At 41.9% G+C, this 20,730-nt stretch overlaps 2 pseudogenes; one reads left to right on the forward strand and one right to left on the reverse strand.

Moving 5' to 3' along the window:
* The first annotated feature begins 12,280 nt into the window (after positions 1–12,280).
* On the forward strand, positions 12,281–13,576 carry LOC146185520 (uncharacterized; annotated as a pseudogene).
* Positions 13,577–15,402: 1,826 nt separating this feature from the next.
* Positions 15,403–20,730, reverse strand: LOC146185521 (uncharacterized; annotated as a pseudogene).

Consider the following 20,730-nt stretch of genomic DNA (forward strand, 5'->3'; position numbering starts at 1 on the left):
CAAGAAGTTGCTACTAAGGTAGTTCCAAAGCAAAAGAAATGCAAAAAAGCAAACTGGTTATCTGAAGATGCTTTGCAAATAGCTGAGGAAAGGAGGATGGCAAAAGGTATGGGGGAAAGAGAAAGATACAAGGTTCTCAATGCGGATTTTCAGAAAATAGCAAGGAGGGATAAGAATGCCTTCCTGAACATACAGTGTCAAGCAGTTGAGGACAACAGCCAATTAAGGAACACAAGAGCTCTGTATAAGACAATCAAAGATATCAAAGGAAGCTTCTGTGCTAAGCTGGGCGTGATAAAGGACAAACAAGGCAAGGACCTCACTGAAGCCTCAGAGATAAAGAAGAGGTGGCAGGAATACACAGAAGAACTGTACAAGAAGGACCCGGATGTGCAAACCCAACATAGGACGGTTGTGATTACTGATCTCGAGCCGGGCATCCTGAAGAGTGAAGTTGAATGGGCCTTAGCCAGCCTTGCTAAGAACAAAGCTAGCGGAATTGACGGTATTCCAGCTGAGTTGCTTCAAAACCTCAACCATGACGCTGTTAACACACTGCATACATTATGTCAAAAGATTTGGACAACCCTGCAGTGGCCACAGGATTGGAGGAGGTCAGTTTACATCCCCATTCCAAAGAAAGGCAGTGCCAAAGATTGTTCCAACTACCGCACGATCGCGCTTATTTCGCATGCTAGCAAGGTGATGTTAAAAATCCTGCAAGGTAGGCTGCAGCAGTATGTGGATCGGGAGCTTCCGGACGTGCAAGCTGGGTTTCGCAAGGGCAGAGGAACTAGAGACCAAATTGCCAACCTTCGCTGGATCATGGAAAAAGCAAGAGAGTTCCAGAAACCCATTTACTTCTGCTTTATTGATTATGCAAAAGCGTTTGACTGCGTAGATCACAGCAGATTGTGGCAAGCTCTCCAAGAGATGGGAGTTCCAATTCACCTCATCTGTCTCCTCAGGAACCTTTATGAAGGGCAAGAGGCCACAGTCAGAACTGGGCATGGTCTTACTGATTGGTTTCCGATTGAGAAAGGGGTGAGGCAAGGCTGCATACTGTCGCCCTGCCTATTTAACCTATATGCAGAGTGCATCATGAGGAAGGCTGGTCTGGACGAGTCATCAGCTGGAGTGAAGATTGCTGGAAAACTTATCAACAACCTTAGATATGCGGATGATACCACTTTAATGGCAGAAAGTGAAGTGGAACTCAAGAGACTTCTGATGCGCGTACAAGAAGAGAGTGAGAAGTTTGGGCTTAAACTGAACATTAAAAAGACGAAGATCATGGCGTCTTGCCCTATCAAGTCCTGGAGCATCAATGGACAAGAAGTGGAAGCTGTGACAGATTTTCTGTTCTTGGGAGCCAAGATTACCTCGGAAGGAGACTGCAGCCATGAAATTAGGAGACGCCTGCTTCTGGGAAAGAGAGCAATGGTTAGCCTTGACCGCCTAGTAAAGAGCAGAGACATTAGTCTGCCAACCAAGATCCGTATAACCCGTGCTATGGTCTTTCCAGTTGTGATGTATGGATGCGAGAGTTGGACTGTGAAAAAGGCTGACCGCCGAAGAATTGACGCGTTTGAATTGTGGTGCTGGCGAAGACTCTTAAGAGTTCCTTGGACTGCCAGAAGATCAAATCAGTCGATATTGTCGACCATAAACCCTGACTGCTCATTGGAGGGTCAAATTCTAAAGTTAAAGCTCAGCTACTTTGGTCATCTGATGAGAAGAGAGGAGTCGCTGGAGAAAGATTTGATGTTGGGAAAGGTTGAGGGTCGCCGGAGAAGGGGTAGGCAGCGAACGCGATGGTTAGATGGCATTCTCGAGGCATTGCAGATGAAGCTATGTGATGTTAAGAAGATAGTGAGAGACCGGAAAGCGTGGCGTGACATGGTCCATAGGGTCACGAAGAGTCGGACACGACTGAACGCCTGAACTGAACTGAACTGATAAAACATTTGAATTTACCTTTGAATAAAATGACTAAAATAAGTTATAGAACATACAAAACGTTTTAAACCTTTCTTGAAGCTTCCCAGCAAAATCTTAAAGTTATAACACAAATGCGTTTTGAGCCAGTAATTTCTCACTCATTGTAATTAATTTCGGTCTTCGATTTGAAATAAATTTTATTCACCAAGAAAAAGAAATTAAAAGCACAATTTGTTTCCTTAGGTAGAGTTTGATAATAGTAATTTAAACCACTTTCCTTTTCAACTAAGAGGAGAATGTCGGAAAAAATTACAGAAACAAAAAGTACAGCCCCCTGTGACGAACTCTTGATATACGATTAAAAACAAAACGCGGTGAAATCAAATGAAACACGCAGACCTTTTCATTTACCAAAAGCCTATTCATAAAGCGTACAATGGCTGTAGTGCCGTTGATACGAACGCCCGAGCTTCCACGATGTACAGACGCGAAAGCGAACCGTACACAGCAAGTTCGCTGAACCGCCGTGTTTTGTGGCTGGTTCACCAAATTCAAATAGGCCTCACTCTTCCTGCGGGGCAGCATTCTCAAATCGCCGCGGGGCGACTAAAGTCTGATAAATCGGGCACTTAGTTACAATGCATCTGAAATTTCAAGGCCCCATATACTTTAGTTCTATGGAGCATATCACGGTGCCGCGAAAGAGATCTATTACTAATCGACCATATCCGAAAAACGAGGAATCGAAATTTTCGGTCAATGACATATAAGTGCGGTCCTGTTGGTTTCCAAGCACATGACATTTAGACCTACCGCGGGGAGCATCAGTTTGAAGAATTCCGCTGCATTGGGAAACTTATACTGACGATCTGTAACAGCCAGAAGGCCTGTTACAGAGCGTCAATACAAGGTCGATGCCCGGAGTTATACTCGGCCAAAACAAAATATTTCTTTACGATCGCGCAGTCTCCCTATTTGTTGCCGCGCCACTACAGATGACAGAAATATGAATCATGACGTATGTTCATCGACTGAATGAGCTCCAAGGAAGAGCAAATATATGATAGGCAGAAATCGGAACATACGCGCGCGCAGCCGTGAGTTCCAGAATGTTGTTCCTGAGTTTCAATATTGCAATCAAAATCTGAGGGTGCAACATCGTCTTCTGAGCTGCTGCTGCTGCTGATAGCAGCAATCAACTCCGCGCCCAAGGCAACAATTCGCCTGAAACAGTAGTGCACGATAAATATTCCCATGCGATTTGAAATCGTTCAGAGCCCTCCACTACGGCGTCCTGAATTGCAGATATAGTGATATAGTTTGAGGCGTTAATCCCATACAAAAAATGAGCATGGCTTATCTCGGCTAAGCCCCGCTATGCAAGTGAAATATTTGTTAGGCTTGATTACTCTCTTCTGCTTAGCCGGATAGGACTCACAGACCTGGACCTAGTTTAGAGAGTGGAAGCGCGATTAATCATTGCTAAACACGGTTTTCTATGATTTATTACTAAAAAACTAGCGCAAATAACACAGACACAGACATAGGAGAAGACAGAGCGAGCGCTCGTCCTGTCTTCTCCTAGGTCTGTGTCTGTGTTATTTGCGCTATAGTCTTTTTAGTAATGATGACACACCAACTATAGCCCAGCTTTCTGCTTTGACTGCTATGATTTAACTCCTTCATGGCTCTCTGCAAACGTCAAGGAAGCGGAGCTGAAACAGTGATTTAAGCGCGGGACTCTTCCATGGCTGTTTGTGAACCTCAAGGTCACCCAGATTGGCCTATAGACGAAACGAAGGTGTAGAGGGACCTTGATGGGGGAGATCCTATAGGAGGCGAGCTGGATGGGCATGCAGCTTTGGCGGTGGAAGGAAAGGGCAGGCAGAGGACTGGAAAGCTGTGCACGTGGCATTGTGTGAGGCAGTGCTGTACATTTGTAGAGCTGTGTACCGGTACGAATGAAGTTTTCTAGGTGCGTGAAGAGGAAAAACCAGCAGGACTGCGAAGTAGAAAAAGCGAGCACCGCCGTCTCCACGCACTACACCATGCGGTCGAACTGCCAGCGCCGATTTCCTTGACTCGGCGAGGCTAGTAAAGCTTTTGCTTGAAAACCCGAAAAATAGGCAATGGAAATTGCTCTCTACTCTTTGGTCGAGGCACGCTACAGTGGTTTTCAAATTTCAAATTTCAAAGCAAAACAAACAAAAAAAAAAAAGCCTAACTGAAGCCGAGCCCTCATGAATCCTTGAAATCGCATAAGAAAATTTTCGAAAATATTATTTAGCCCTTTTATTTCGACTGAAAAAAAAAAGAAAACAAAGGACACGTTTTTTGTTTTTCGAAATTTTCGGATTTTTTTATACATGGGTGACGTGGTAGCTGCCCGAAGATGGGCTATGGCTGATGCGGATTAGAATTACTTGGTTAACTATATAGCTCTGCTTGTTTCATGTATTCGTGGAGAGATGCTGCTGTGGCTGGTAAGTCGTTGAGTGATCGAGACACTATTATCACACAGAGCTAAATGTATTAAACGGAAACAACCAGCAATGACAGCTCACGTGAACTGCTTAAGTAGGTTGCTGGCTAACTCAGCTATATTTTGAATTTATCACTATTGTGAGCGTTGTTCCTGGCGCGTGATAGCCTGAGCTGCTTATGCTAAAAAAAAACAATACCATACAATACTATTGCAAGCATCTCCCAGGGTCAAATAAGTGATGACTCACAAAAATACATAGGTAATTTTAGAGAACGTGCATATTGTCACGTAGTGGTAACAAGCCCAGTAGCCACAAATGAAGACTCTGGCGTTGCACTTGAATGAAAATCTTTATTGGGCTGACTTGCGCTCGCAAAAGAACTAAGAGAATAGGCGGCAGCTACAAAAAATGTGCGTCGAACTATCAATTCCCATTTCGAGCATCAGCGATCGATTTAAAGGCTGCGAAGAAAGATCGAGATAAAACAACAACCGGTGACTAGAATACCCTGGAACATTGTAGAAACACACGCGAATGGTTGGAATCTTCGAATCGGCGCATCTTGCGCGACAAAGAAAATAATAAGGCTACGTCTCCCGAAAAAAGAAATGAACAAACAAAGAATACAGAATCGATTCGTGAACTGGAATCGCAGTGATAAGGTCGCATGCCGGCGGCTGTAGAAAAACGAGAAATAAAGTTTTGAATCGTTCGCGGCAATATAAATATTTCCTCAGCATATACGCAACGGAGAAGTTACCACTTTGGTGAGTTTCAGTGAGATTTCTGGAACAGCCGGATCAGCGTTTTCTACTCCTTCTGTAAAGCTATATATAGTCCAGTGAGAAATCAGGATCGCGGGAAGCTGGCTCCAATGACACGCTTAAAGGAAATACTGAGCCAATTATGTCGCTCCGTGAAGCATTCGGTATTTCTTCATAGGAATTAGCTGATTCGAAGTGAAGTTTGCGACTATATGTTTTTGGAGTCGTTCTTTTTTCTTTTCATCGCATCTCATTGTCTTCCGGTCCTTAGCAGACACTTTTGGCAAAAGAGTGCAACGACGGCGGATACTTTCTCCGCCAGTGGAGCGCGAGTCCCCTAGGCTCGCCCCGGTTGGAGCCGGTATGTATACAAACGCAGATTATGATGCTAGAGGTTTCCCTTGGATTGAAAAGCTCTGTCCTGAAACCGGCAGGGCTTCCGATTACATTCTTAGATAAGTAGCAATGGTAGTGTCATCATAAGCGCTTATCCATAACGAACCATTTCTATAGGTTTTTGCCAGCATATATTGACCTCGAGAAGTGTTCAAATTTCACGTTTATTTCAAAATACACATAAATAGGTTTCACACCGCAGAAATAGGTCCCAGAGTATGGGTAGCTCAGGAGGACCTCAACCACCTTTAGAAAACAGTAGCAGTTGTGAATTGTACGCATGATGAACCTCATGGCCGACTTTGCTCTACCTTATCAACTTTGTTTAGTTCGGCTTTGGGCAATATTTTACGTAAAGATGTTGAAAGAATAGGGCCCGGCAGAAAATGAAGATATGCCTCCGCAGCTGCAATTCTGCTGTGCTATCAATTTAGATAGTAATAAAGCTAGAATTAAATATTGACAACAATTAAGGAGCGAAACGTGTGAGGTAGTAAGCATCTGATGTAGCCACTAATACAAGGTATCGGTGCAGTAAAATGAATTTAAGTGTGAGAGGGAAACAAGAAGCAATTACATTTTCCTGCCGAATAGCATAGCAAAAGTTACTTGCATAAATGTCTGCAAATAGTTTACCTATAAACTTTTCGACATAAATACTAAACTTGGATTCGCTCACTACACTCAAAATTTTGAGTAATTCGAGGAGTACAGCCATGAACGCTGACGGCAATTATTACCTTGAGGAGCGATATAGAGGCGGCGTGTGTGCGACTGTAGTTTTGTACTTTCATAGATTCAGAATAAACCGCATATGATAAAAAATAGTGACGAGCATTACTTGGATATTCGTCGTGCAAAACCCCGTAACAAAAGCCCGCTTCCATTAGACACGCTGGGACGCTGTACGACCAACTGGCGCCATCTCACCGCTGCCTGAGCAAGCTGCTCAGGAAACTGGCTTCATGGGAGTGGCGCGCGTTTCGCCGAGGGTTCAAAACGATGGTTCATGTTTTGCAATCGAAATACATCTTAAGCTTCTTGAATGCACTGCGAAATCCGTGATAGTTTAATAAGTACTCCAAGTTTGGTTTATGGACAGCCGGTGAAAATACCACCCGCTGCAAAATAAATATAGAGCACTCGCAATTTTTATAGCTCTGCAGTGAATATTGGTATTTTATTGTCTACAAATGACCGCGAGAGCTCCGTTTCTATGGAGGCAATACGCAAGATGCCCGTGCAGTGCGCAATGTCAGTGCGTGTTACAGGACTCTACGTGATCGTGATTCAAAGCCCTTCACTACGGCGTTCCTTACTTATTTTGTTTCTGCTAGTTTCCCCTAAACACCTCCCCTAGGAGTGTGTTAGCGAAGAAAGAGGGGGAGGGGACAAGGGGGGGGGGGGGGAGCATGGGCGATAAATTTATGTTAATAATCTCGATGGACCTCTAGAAGAACAGGGGCAATAATAAGCCATAATTATAACACTTATAAGGCCTAGCATAACAATGGGGAAATTTGGGACTGGTGTATTATGGACTCAACCTATGGTATCGATGTACTGCAATACTCAAGGGAGAAATAAAGAGGGTATGCCGTCGGGAAAATAAGTACGGAGTGTTGTTTGCATTGAGAATTACGTTTGACTTACTGAACGAAATTTCAAGGAAATTGAGGTAGGCTTGCAGTAGCTGGTATAGCGAATGAAAATTTTTCGCAGGTACGAAAGAAGCAATATCACCCGCGCGCACATGCACTTTTATATATTAATGAATAGGAATATCCTCTATTAGTATATTAAAAATAACCAAGATATGACAGATCCTTGAGGTACACCTCTAGTTTGGTGATAACTTTCGGAAATAAAAGAGCCTTTAGTACAGAGCATTCCTCTAACCACGCAAAAATATAGAAATATGGCTTACTTTCGTCTAGCTTGTTCAAGAGTAGAGAGTGTTTAATACTTTCATATGCTCTGATGAAATCCAGAATGGCCAATGCTGAGACCTTTCTTGTCCATTGCAACCCTGGTTCTACTCTCTGAGTCTATAAAGATTTCCAAATCGAGCACCCTCGATCAAGACCAATGCGTCACTGAAGACGTCTCTAGACTCATGAACTGGTATTTGAGATGCGCGTGAACCAATGCGGTCGTATATACAACCTCCTTGGTGTTAACTATGCGTTCAATAAGTGGACCATATTTGACTTGAGAGAAATTGGCAGAATATTACATAGATCGAAACCTTTCCTGCCACCTCTGAGGATCAAAGTAATTTTCGCGACATTCTGGTTTTCAGGCATGTCAAGCTGCTTCAGGGAAAAGTTTAAAATATTCAGCACCTACGAGATGTGGTCTTGCACTAAACATTTTAGCCTACCGATTGTGACACCTTGGCACCCAGGAGCTAGGTATCAGGCTGCGAACGCTATAGAATGCAATAGAGATGGATCAATCACGATTAATTAAGCACATGGCGTACGTAGAACTGAGAGAGCCACCGCTTGCAAGTGAAAGCGCAGAGCAAGGCCTTCCACTATCTGATCAGGTTTATCCTTTGCTTTATGTGGCGGTAACACCACTGATTCTGTTACACGAAAGGCGAGTGAACTGTGATTCGGTTCCATAAAATTATATAAAGCCTTTCGGTAATCTGGGTTGGAGAGATAAATGTTCATATTAGTATTAAACTCGTCCTTAGCTTTACCAATTGTTATTTTATATGAAGCCGTAAATGTTTGTACTTTATCCAATTCTGAGGAGTTCCGTTACGCGAAATGCTCTTCTAGGTAGCTTTTTGCCTGCGATAGGTCTCCCTTCAAGGTGGTAAAAATGCGCGCCATGGCAGCCTGAAGCGCCTTCTCAGAAGCTGACAGAACCGACTTTGTTAACCTACCTCGACTTTAGAACATACTGTTCTTGCACAGCCTGAGTATGAATGTGGTTTTCGATCTACACAGCCGCTCTCTGTGATGCACAAATTCTCTGTGATACACGTGGTGGAAATTCTCTGCCAATCATAGCTGAAAGCTGATGCAGACTTGCTGTTCTTATAACTTTCTGCTACAACGTTGGAAAAGATATACTTCAATATTTGTGCTTTGAGCATTTCTATACTTCAAAAGTCCGCATGTGCCTTTTCGTTTTTATTTGAGTGTGTTTCAGTGTGAGCAACCATACAAATGATGAAATCAGAATTACTAGAAAATAAGCATAATTAACATTAGCATACAATATTGCACAAAGAATTATTCTTACTAATGAACCAACAAGAAATGTAGAATTGAAGTCGACCATGCGCATCAAATTCAATTCAATTTTCTTGTGCTTATTTCTGCAGCGGGCAAAAGACAAAAGCTGTAGCAGTTAACCTCATGTGGCCGCCTTGGTGGTCCCTATATGTTACAAGTAGTTACATACTAATTGTTAACAGTGTTGGGGAAAACAATATTTATTGACCACATGCTGGAATTATCGGTGAGGATGCCAGGTGACTGCTGGTTTCCATGCATTAAATTTTTTAATACCTTTTTGTTTTCAAGAATGGTCAAGTCAATTAAGGTGCACATGAAAACATTATTGGTATTTTCCTCAATGCGTAACCTTGCATGATCATAGACATTTCAGGTCGTGAGAACAAAACAACTTGAGCAATATCTCTAGCAACGTATTTTCGTGATAAAGGGTGTATGGATTTTAATGTCGCATCAGTAAAATTTGACAGAGACCGTTCTCTGGTCTGTAAAGTCTTAGAAACTGATTATTATTGATGAGCATTAATCCAAAATTAGCTGTATATGGCCAGAAATAAAAACTATGCAAATTTATTGCTTTCTTTGAAATGAGATGCCTGAGCTACACAGCATGCAGCTAGGAATGACTGCCGTTTTCAAATTTAAAAAAGCTGCTATTCTAAATTAAGATTTCTGCACAACAGCTGGAAGCAAATTTAACTGATTTGGGGCTATCATAAAAAAAAATATTTATGCTTCAAACCGTTTTGAAATCGTCAGACGCATAATGCCATGAAAAGTTGTAAAAGAAAGTATTTACATTTTACAGTGCATCCTGGAGAGTATATTAGCTCTTGCAAACCTTAAATGATGGCCGTGGACCGACAGTGTACATTTACAGCAGCGAAAACAAGGCTCTTTTGTAGGCATAGTTAGCTGCATCCTATTTCAAAGATATGAGTAGTATTTTTAATCTAATGACACTATGATCATTAGTTAGACTATAGATACAGTAGCACGAAGTCATCTCGCATGCATATCACTCGAATTTTTCCGTCCTGCGCCAGCGGCAGTAACCTTATCTCTGCAAACCTCCTAATTTTATCTACGCTGCTAGCTTTTTCCTCTTCTATTGCTTTCTCGTGTAATCCGGTCCTTCACTTTAACAACCTTTAATTCTCTTCTCCTTGCAATTCATTTTTGATGACCATTCTTGATTTCAACTAAATTTCCTGCAGTTTCTTGTCTGGTGTGACCAACTCTGCTCTGTTCCTGTCCCCAATGCTACACCTACATCTTTCTTTTCCATAGTTTGCCGCATTGTCCTCAATTCATGATCCCATATTCGAAACACATAGGTTAGCCTTAATAAATAAACTATATTCTAAATAATTTGCACTTCTTTGTTTTAAACTTCATTCAGTCAGGCATACTTGTCCCTTCAACAAGTAGAATAAAATGTGTCTACTTCTTTGAATGCTACATACTCTTATTTATTGAAAATTAGCCTCGTCATGGCAATTGCATAAATCAATTCTTGGATTCAGCCTTTTGCAAGCAGATGGCTGTGTACCTCTGAACGAAAGTCCTCAAAAGAAGGAGCGAGACATGAAGCCTCTCCAACAGAGCCATTTCAAAAGGTGTGACAAAAGTGTTCCAACCTCTTTCAAAACATATAAAAAACTAAAAGGAAGAGTGAATAATAATCATATTTAAGAAACATTAGTAATTTCAGAAACTGGTATAATTTAGTTTCGGTTTCAGAATACCATGGATAAGCGTTCAAGAATTGGCTATAACTATAAAACTAATCCTATAGGACCATAATTTTTGGCAACACATACCTGAATGTGTACAGGTACTTAAAACGTAAATAAATTAAAATGAACTTTTTGCAAAAGCATTGGCCTTTGAGTGTGGCTTCCCACCTTAAGAAATAAAAGCTGCAGGCTGCAATTTCAGAACCTTTCCCATAGCAGGGAGAGACTTGAATGGATCACAGTGCTGTAAGCGTTTTATTTACTCACTGATGTCATGCAGATCTATATAAATTAATTGTGAGGTGCTGGCTAAATACATTTATTTATAAACTGTGATTCTTTCCTGATTAGGCTTTCGGTGAAACATGTTATTTATCGCTGGTTTAGAAGGCTTAATGCTTTGGCATTCGACTGCTCATCTCGAAGTCCTGGGCTTTATCATGATGATCATGTTTTGATGCAGCAAAAATACGAAAATGGCCAAGTGCTGTGCATAGTCAATCCACATATCGAGCAAAATGTGATTTCAATTGTTCTTGAGGCTGCCACTTCAGCATTCTTCATAGCTAGTCTGTCGCATGTAGAGGTTAAACCACGAAATAATTATTTCATGTTAGAGTTACCTTCCAAATACCTGAGATCAATGTTCCTTCATTGGAAACACTATTTATAAAAACTCATTTTAATATTAATGTTTCTTTGACTCTCTGCATGTTCTTTTTAATTCAGGTGTTCCTCTTCAAGCGCCCCCTGAAAAGAACTACTTGAGGAATTCCAAATAAAGGGAGGCTGAACAGGTGTTGTTTCGCATGTCTTTAGCATGCTCGCACATTTTTTTATGCTAAGCTTCTATGTCTATATTGCTGCAAATGTTACAAATATTTATTTGTTGCTTTGAGCATCCGCCAGCATGCGGCCTTATCAATGTGATTGCCGCACACGGAACGATCTTGCGTTCTTTGTTTATGCTCGGTGTCGAGAAATAGGGATTTATCGTTTTCTTTGAGCGCGAGATGCATCGAGATTAGTCTGGAATAGTTGCAAGCAAGCAGAACAGTTTCCGTGTTTTACAGACTTTTCGAATACCCTTGCGTCCCTGAGTTGCTCAGTTCTGTAGTGCACACAAATCAGCAGAGTTGACCGAAGTGCTTATTACGCCTGTTTTTTTTTTTTTTTTGTGCAAATGAACTTGTCGCTATCACGTGACAATATACCTGCAGTACAGCCCATATAATTACCATCATCCCATCTGACAAATATTTCCCAATTGGCTCTGGTTGCTATGAAATGATTATTGACTCTCGATATACACAACATAAGAATACGGAATATCAATTGCGGGACATCAGAATGCCGCCTGTCACAATACAGGACGTCACAAAACAGAACAATGGACTACAGAATATGAGAATACTGAACTACTGACAACAGAACGTCACAATACAGAACGATAGACTACAGATTGTCTGAATATACAACTATATAGACAACGGAGCATCACAATACAGAATTATAAATGAGACACATTTAATGTTTGTAAACAAACCGCGCTTGGCTCTGATTGGCTTCCCTGAGGAAACTTCGAGCACTACTACTTCCGGCATGCCTTCGCAGTGCAGCGGGCTGGTTGATGCAGCGTGCGTCAGTGTGTTTATTTCTGCTCCGTGCGTTGAGCTTCAACACTTTAGTGCATCATGATGTCAAGTGACTATTTTAAGAAGCTTGCCACGGAAACGCATAACTTCTATCGAGAAAAAATGATGTTCAAGGGTGCACAGCTGCCCGATCCACTCGGCGATGCCGTGCGAAGGTTCTCTTTCACGCCGGGCTCGCGCAACCTTCCACCTGCGACAGTGACGGATATTTTCGTCTACTTCGTAGAAGGCGTTTGCTTCTAAACAAAGGAACAGTTCAAAACCCACAAGAAGACTGCAGCTTACAACGCATATTTTTAAGTGGAAATGTGAAGCGGCTGACGTCGTTCAGAGCAGCAAGCGTGGCGATGGCATGCATGGTTCTCGTCGCGGCCACTGTGGATGCCAGCCAGACGCTCACGAAATCATACAAGGCGTGGTGCGTCGTCAAAGATGACAGGAATGTTGAGAGTTCTCACTGCACCTGCATGGCGGGGTAAGTATACATCCTCCGTACTCCGTAAATAGATCTTTCGGCTGCTTCCGACCGCTATTGTGGCAAATGTCTGGGGACCTGTTCTTTTGTGACGCGGAGCGCTATAACATGCGAGTGAGAATGCCTCGATAGCGTGACGAGAATATCGCATGGATTCCGGCTAACTTGCAATCCTAAAATTCTTCCATAGCCCTACGGCATTTTTTAGCGTTGCCAAATTAATTTTTTCTTTAGTATTTGGGTTATTCTTGGGAACCAGTTTGTTAGGCATAGTGTCGGAAGATTCTTGGTGGCCAGGAAGAAAGGTTTGAAGAGATGTGGGAAAAAAAAAAATTAAATATTCTGTGCCGCTGTGTTATTTCATGTCTTTTGGGTCGCGCTGTTTTCCGTTCTACATATTATTTCCACCTTAGGAACTGTATCCAAACAGTCTAGGACAGGATGTCATACCACACAGCTTGTTGGTAATTTCATGGCTGTTATCATGTTGCTGTTATTCACCATTTCGTCTCTTGTTTAACACGTTTGGAGTTATTTATCATTTAAGATGAAGAAGCAAAACATCACACTAACGACAAAGAAAGAGAACACGAGACACAGCCACTACTCTTGATAAGTTGTTTTCTTGTATTTTGCCAGTTTTAAACTGTCTATAAACTTATGTATACACTGCTGTGGTTTGCAGCCTTGGAGAGTGTTGTACTCATGTTGCTTCGCTGCTGTTCAGTGTTCAGGCAAATGTGCTCTACAGCGACACATCACCAACTGATGTCCAGTGCAAGATTGAGGTTTCAAGAAGAAGCACAGTGAGTATTTTTCCCCTTTGCATCAGTGAAAAGATATGTTTCTTGTTTTCACAGTAGGATGTGTAAACAAGGATTAAACACTAAATTTTTTGCAGCCGGCACCAGTTAGCAACATCAAGTTTTTTAAGCCCAAAGTAGGTCACCCAGTTAATGAGATTGTCACTAGGCCACAGAAAACAATAAAAACTTGGACTGATCACGAGGTCCGCGGCTTCATGCAGCAAGTCAAGGTGAATCCTTATATTTAGTAATGCCCGTTGTTGTCTTTATTGCTTTACTGTAAATCTTTTATGTGCTCTTACAGAGACTTGCACCGAACACTCTGCTGCTGAGTTCATTAACAGATAGTGAAGAGACTGATTCTGCCTCCGAGTCATCTGAAGCAGCTGCCAGATAACCTAAGGGATCAGCTGTGTTCAAAGAACTATCCTTGCATTCTCCACTGCAAGCTTTGTATGGAAACAGCAACTTGCCAACAGCGAGACAAGTACAGATGTCACACGAGCAGTGCACTGCAATCGAGGAGGCAACTCGTGGGCAGTCCAAGAACACGAGATGGGCAGAAGAGCGCTGTGGCAGGATCACTGCCTCTGTGTTGCAGCGTGTCACAAGATGTAAAACAGAGGCCGAAGGTCTTGTGACTGAAATCATGGGTTGCGTTAAAGCGCCACATGTGCCCAACCTGCGCTGGGGCTGTGAAGCAGAACCTCAAGCGAACAAGCTTTTATGACTCACCAGTCACCGCATCACAGCCAGCTTATAATAAGCGACTGTGGCTTATTTGCGCTGGAAAGGCTACCATTCTTGGGTGCATTCCAGATTCCATTGTTGCATGTGCATGCTGTGAGAAGGCAGTGTTAGAGGTGAAGTGTCCTGCATCGGCAAAAGGTGCTTCCATAACACCTAAACTGAATTACCTCGATGCTCATTTAAAGCTACGGTGTGACCCATGCATACTACACACAAGTAGAAGCCCAAATGGCTATTACTGGGCTCCGTGGAGGCTATTTTGTATATTATACAGCGCAATCAGTGCTGGTTCAGACTATCAGCTTTAACGAGCCCTTCTGGGCTGACACAGAAGCCAGGGAAGGAAATTTCTTCTTCAAGCACATCTTCCCAGAGTTGCACTCAATGCAAATTTTAAATAAGATTGAATGTGCGAAAGCCACTCGCCACTGCCATGGTGCCAAGTCTGGACGCATTGTTGAGTGCACCCAATGCTTACACCGTGTTCATTTGAAATGTGCAAACCTAAAACGCACACCAAAGTCATGAACATGCACACAGTGTCAATACAGTATGCAGACTGATGATGTGGTTTAACTCCTGAACACTCTGTTGCCGTATTCTGCTGCAACAAGGCACATTTCGAATTCTGGAACTTGCTTCTGTTCTGCAATTTTATATCATATTTATGGGTGTTAGATTTTTTCTGGACATCAGAGAGCCAGTGAAGGCTCGCATGCAAAAATGTTTATGATGAAATATTATACATGCTATGATATGAGCAGCACCACCAGTATGATAGCCAATTTCATTTTATTGCCTGTTTCAGTGCTGTCTAACACGCCATATTATTAGAATTTCAGGGAACATCAACAATGCTGCTATGCATCATAAATAGAGAATTGCAGCTATACTGCAAATGCAAAGAAGTGTTCAAAAACCTTGATTACAGTGAAACATCGCTTGAACGAACTTCAAGGGACCTTGGGAAAAAAATTTGTTAAAATGAGATTTCGAAAAACTGAAATAAGTGCGTGGAAGCTTGTTTCCATTTGCTCCAAGGAACGTTGGGTGGTTAAATAATATCTCGACCCATTTATTTGTCCCAGCACCCATTTTCAAGTTAAAAATGCCCAAATCTTCTGCAGAACTTTTTAACTTGGCACTGCAGTGGTCTTGAACTCAGTCACTGTGTCCAAGCTCTCGTGAACTTTGTCCAGCACAACTGTCTGCTGGGCAGCAAAGCCCTCGACTTTTTCCAAGCAGATCATTGCTTCAGCAGATCATGCATACGCGTACCTTTCTGGGCTGAAAGAGCTAGTAGGGCTGAGGCTCTGCTGTGGCTGGCTATGAATGTGGAGACAATTGAGCGTGCAAAGCCAGCTATGCATCCGACTGGCTACAAACTTGTTTAGATAGCCAATTAAATTTAAAGCTAAAAAGGGCAATTTTTCATAACATGCTAATGAAACGTGGGTCTCAAAGTAAAAACACTGAACAAAAAGTGTTGGTTGTGCTTGCTGAAGTGCTTAGTATGACGTGGGAGGCACAGAATGATACCGAAGAAAATGTCCTGAAATGAGCAGTAACTGAATTTAGTTAAAATGAATGGCACTTGCGCAGCATGCAATGGGGCTTCAGTGGGGGATTTAATAAAGTTTGTGAAAATGAACACTTCGCTTAAATGATGTTCGTTCAAGCGGTATTGTACTGTGTGGCACCTGCGCTTTTTTTAAGGCGAAAGCCTTTATTGCCTCATCGTTGTCATCAGCAAAAGTGTCACGCTTTTGCTACGGCTCTGATTTGTCTAGACGGCATGACGTCATGGAGGTCTCGACCTATCACAGAGCACCACCACAGTATGCGCGAATGTGTGCCTTATATGGACATATGCCAATCAATGATCAATTGCTAATCAATGAATAAATAATTAATTATGAATTGAACAGGAATTACTCATCAATTCTTTATTACTAATCAATTACTAATTATCGACGAATAATAATATTTACTAATCAGTGACAATTGCGTAAATAATTAATTACTAATTAATGCGGGCACCTGGTAAAATTAACCCCACAACAGTAAATGTAGAACAACTGCGAAGATACAAGGAGCGCGATCTCGTCGCATGCCAAGCAGAATTCACTGAATAAATGCACTCGCAGATAGCGAAAGAGTAATACTGTAAATACTCAAGCATAGCTTCATTGTTTTTTAACTTGCAAGAACAATTGTTCACTGCCCTATACATGTGCAACAAAAAAGAGAAGACAATATTAAAGTTTTACAGCAAAATTACAAAGCCTTCACATGCAATAAACCTAGTCTTGGTTTTCACTTGGCAATGCATGTGAAAAAATACAGGTACAATATTGCCACACTCAGTCTCCAAAAAATATGTTACTTTCATAAAATTCAAGTCTTGTATTTATTGAGATTATCACATCACACCATACGATCACGATTCACAAAAATGGAGCAAGTGTTCATTATAATTCATGATTGATCACACCGTCTTCTCCAAAGTTGTTAATGATTGGAGTTTGCAGGTTGACAAGCCCACAGCAGACGACCAAGATCTTGTCTGTTGTTGAACAATCCGTATAATTTCCCCTTTTCACAAAGCTCACTGGCAGCACACTTTGGAGAGCTCTGAATAGCTTCAGTCGTTGAATGCTATTTGAACATGAATGCGGACCCGTGAGAGCTTTCGTGATATCGTGGCTTCTTTTTCTGGTAGCTGGGGGCTTCTTTTTGTTAATGAAGGCATCAATATTTTGGCACCTCGAGTAGCAAACATCTCGTCACGCCGGAAGCCTCTGCCCACAAGAAAACAGTCCCCTTCCTCAACAATATCGAGGAGAGAGAATATATATATTTTAATGGCAACAGGACATGTCTGCCTGGTGATGAGCCTAGCATGCTACTCCTGATGAGGGTTGAGGGATTAGGGTGATAATGTGGGGAAAGGGAGGGGGAAATGAATGAGAAAAAAAAGAATCATATCGAGGAGCCCACTACGCAATGTGAGCTCTTTGTCTGAAACCCTTCCGCCCCATGCCTTGGAAACAAACGTTACGGAGCCTGAAGGCAATATTACAAGTACCTTCACGGTATTATGGTGTTTCTAGCTTGAATACGTCTGACTCCTATAGCTTCTATAGAAGTTGGACGCTGAATAAATATTTCAGTACAATAGATGATACCCCTTCGGTCATCGAATAACATGTCTTGAAAAGCTGGCAGGCGGCAAGATTTCAGTGCTCTTTTCGACGGCCAAATGATGAACTTTTCAAAATTCTTGGCTAGAACATCAAGCCAAGAGTGAAAAATTCCACTCACAGAACCTACTGAAATGCCGAACCTGCATGCAATATCGTTGGTGAGCAACCGCAGTCAGAGCCTCATCAACACAAGCAGCAGCTGCTGCTCTGCATCCAGACATGTTTTTGCGGCTGTAGAACCCAAATGGACAACAAAAACTGCAGCAATGACTTCAACATTGTTAAGGACACGATCCCTGTGTGAAACTTCAATGTTCTGTCTGATTGCATCACCACAGTTCGGGTAATCTCTGGGAGGTCAATTGGCCCATCCTCCTTCGCAGCAGGTGCGTCTCCAACACTTTTTTGCTCAATTTCGGTAAGGCGTTTCTTCATAAACTCATTTTCTTCCAGCAGAGCTTCAATTTTCTTTTCTGTGAAAGTTGTTTGTGTTTCAGCATCACCTGTCTGGCTAGAACTGTCACCAGGGTTAGTACAGTAAACAGAGGACACTGGAACCCAGAACACAGTTTCCTTTGAGCGCGCTGAAACCTGGCGATCTTTTGCTATGAGTTTGCTTGTGTTCGGTAAGGAAACACTGAAGAAACATAGTCCGGGTGGGTTGAATCGGAAGATGGCTGGCCTGAAAACAGAATAATAAAAAATGTCATGAGAAACACTAATTCTATCTGCAACCAGAAATATTTTAATGCCACTTTCATTGCTGCAATACCAAGTATGAAATAAGTGAAAAGCGGTCCTTGTGTGTACACACTTGTGAAAGGACAAATTTATGTGTGCGTTTATGCATGCTTTCTGTGTGATAAAGGCATCATTTATCAATACGCGTTCACACAAGATGAATTTCTCAAACGTCCTTTCAGTTTTAAACAGCAAAATCGATTGAAAAGGGATCAACTTTTGCCAAGCCTGCAATGAAATGAAAACTGCAGCTTTTCATGAGAGTACAACACATAACTAACCTGCCTCCCCAAAGTCGTAAATACATTTACATAACAGTCGAAATTCGGGGCGAGGGAGCCCTATGAGCGACAAACTTCTTAATTCGGTTGATAGGTAGACTATAGAGTTTATTGTAACTTTTTAAAGACAGAGAAGGAGGGAAACGCGAGCGCCTCTGAAGATTGCTTCTGGTACCTTGGTTGCGCACACAGTCCGACGAATGGTCGTCTTCCATGGAATCATACAGCTTGGATTTCGTTGGCCCGCGTGTCGTTGCGGGCCGGAAGGACTGCTGCTGGTGCCCAAAGCGACCGGCTCGCAAGCGCGAAGGAGACACTGCTGCTGGAGCGGCCATGCACCTGCAGCTAGGAAGTGAGATATACCTCTAGCGGCTGTGCGTCGGTTAGCGCGCACAGCATACCGTATATGCCAAGCTGAACCGCGGTGTGCTTTGCCAAACCGCCTGACATTGCTGTGTACTTTGAAACTTGAAAGCGGGATTTCCCTCTCTCCTCATTTCCGCCTGTCGACCGAGGCTTCAGACAAACTCGCAAGTTTGTTTAACCATTGGGATTGTTGTGCTATAACACATTCCATCTAATCCGCAAGAGGCTCTCTACAAGCGCAAAGAGGATGATCTGCTGTTTTTTTTAATTATTTTTTTACTCTTTAATTAGACCACGTGGTCTACATAGGCGGGTATTACACAAATTATAAACTAAATAACTAATATGATTGATTACGAGAAGCATGTTTTAATGCTTTATTCATGGCCAAAAACTTCCAATGTGCGCTTCGTTAATAAATTTCCCTAATAGGCAGCGTTTAGAAATATAGAATCTGTCATATCAAAGCTCTTTCGATTATCATCCACGAAGCGCACATTTTTATAATGACGCCGTTAGGCGCAGTCATATCACTAAAATAGTGTTAGAGTCTTCTAAAACGCTAAATGCACCAACAGTGTCTGTATTAGATGCTTTAAAAATGAGATAATGGTTATATTCTGTACACGCAATGCCGAAAAGTGTTCTCAGCAAGCGTAAAGAGGCTTATTTTCGACGTTCTCTATTATGAACCACATTGCGATTAAGAAATTTTCAAAATTTCATGATATAATATCGCTGCTTCAAATCAATAATAAAAGAGCTTTTAGTAATTGTAGTTCGTTAATCATGTCATCATCAAGCTCTACAACATTTGATTCCCCTGCAGAGTCCGCACAGGCGTATCTCTCGCATACTTTTTAAGATCCAAGTTTCTAGACGGTTAAGGAAATCACTAGTGTTCAATGAGATTCAGTGAACGCCTGTGAATATATATATATATATATATATATATATATATATATATATATATATATATATATATATATATATATATATATATATATATATATATATATATATAGGATGTCAGAACATTTAACGTACTTGGCCGCTTAAAAAATAATATAGCGAAGGGTACGCTTCATTTAAAGAAACATTTTATTAGACTCGACGTTTCGATCGGAGACCGATCTTTCTCGAGTCTAATAAAATGTTTCTTTAAATGAAGCGTACCCTTCGCTATATTATATATATATATATATATATATATATATATATATATATATATATATGCAGGAAAGAAGCCAACAGTCGGCGAGGCCAAGGAAAGCGTTGGGGATGGTACTTTATGGCTTTTTTTTTTTAATGTTTACTTGGATAATCACAGAAATTAGTAATGTAATCTGTTTAGGAGAAAGATAGTTAAACACAAAGTAGAAGAAAAAACAACGTGCCGATGGTGGGAACCGAACGCACGACCTCCGAATATCGCGTCCGGTGCTCTTCCAACTGAGCTACATCGGCCGCTGTCCCCCCTGCTACTTTCTTGGGTATTTATGTTTGTATGTATACTAACCTTGAGAGTGTTCACCAGCGCCACCCTCAACCATAGCGGCGGACGTGGAACGTCCTTTGTTACCGCCAGCGTCACGTAGAACGTGCTCAAGAGCGAGGGCGAAAGCTGTGCTAGAACCCTCTTACGCTACCTATGGCTTCAAGACTGCCAGAACCGAGACCCCCGTAAGCTACAAGCAGATCAATTAAGGGGAAATGAGGGTGCTCGTTATAATACATGAAGGAAAGTAGCCAACAGTCGGCGAGGTGAACACTCTCAAGGTTTTGTCGCACTTGCCTATAGGTAAGTGCGACAAAAACTATGACCTATGTCTGACCTCAGTCTCACAAAGCTACGCGGTGTCACCAT

Source organism: Amblyomma maculatum, chromosome 6 (assembly GCF_055883805.1).
Source record: "Amblyomma maculatum isolate TAMU_Amacu chromosome 6, ASM5588380v1, whole genome shotgun sequence".
In the NCBI taxonomy this organism is placed as follows: domain Eukaryota; kingdom Metazoa; phylum Arthropoda; class Arachnida; order Ixodida; family Ixodidae; genus Amblyomma; species Amblyomma maculatum.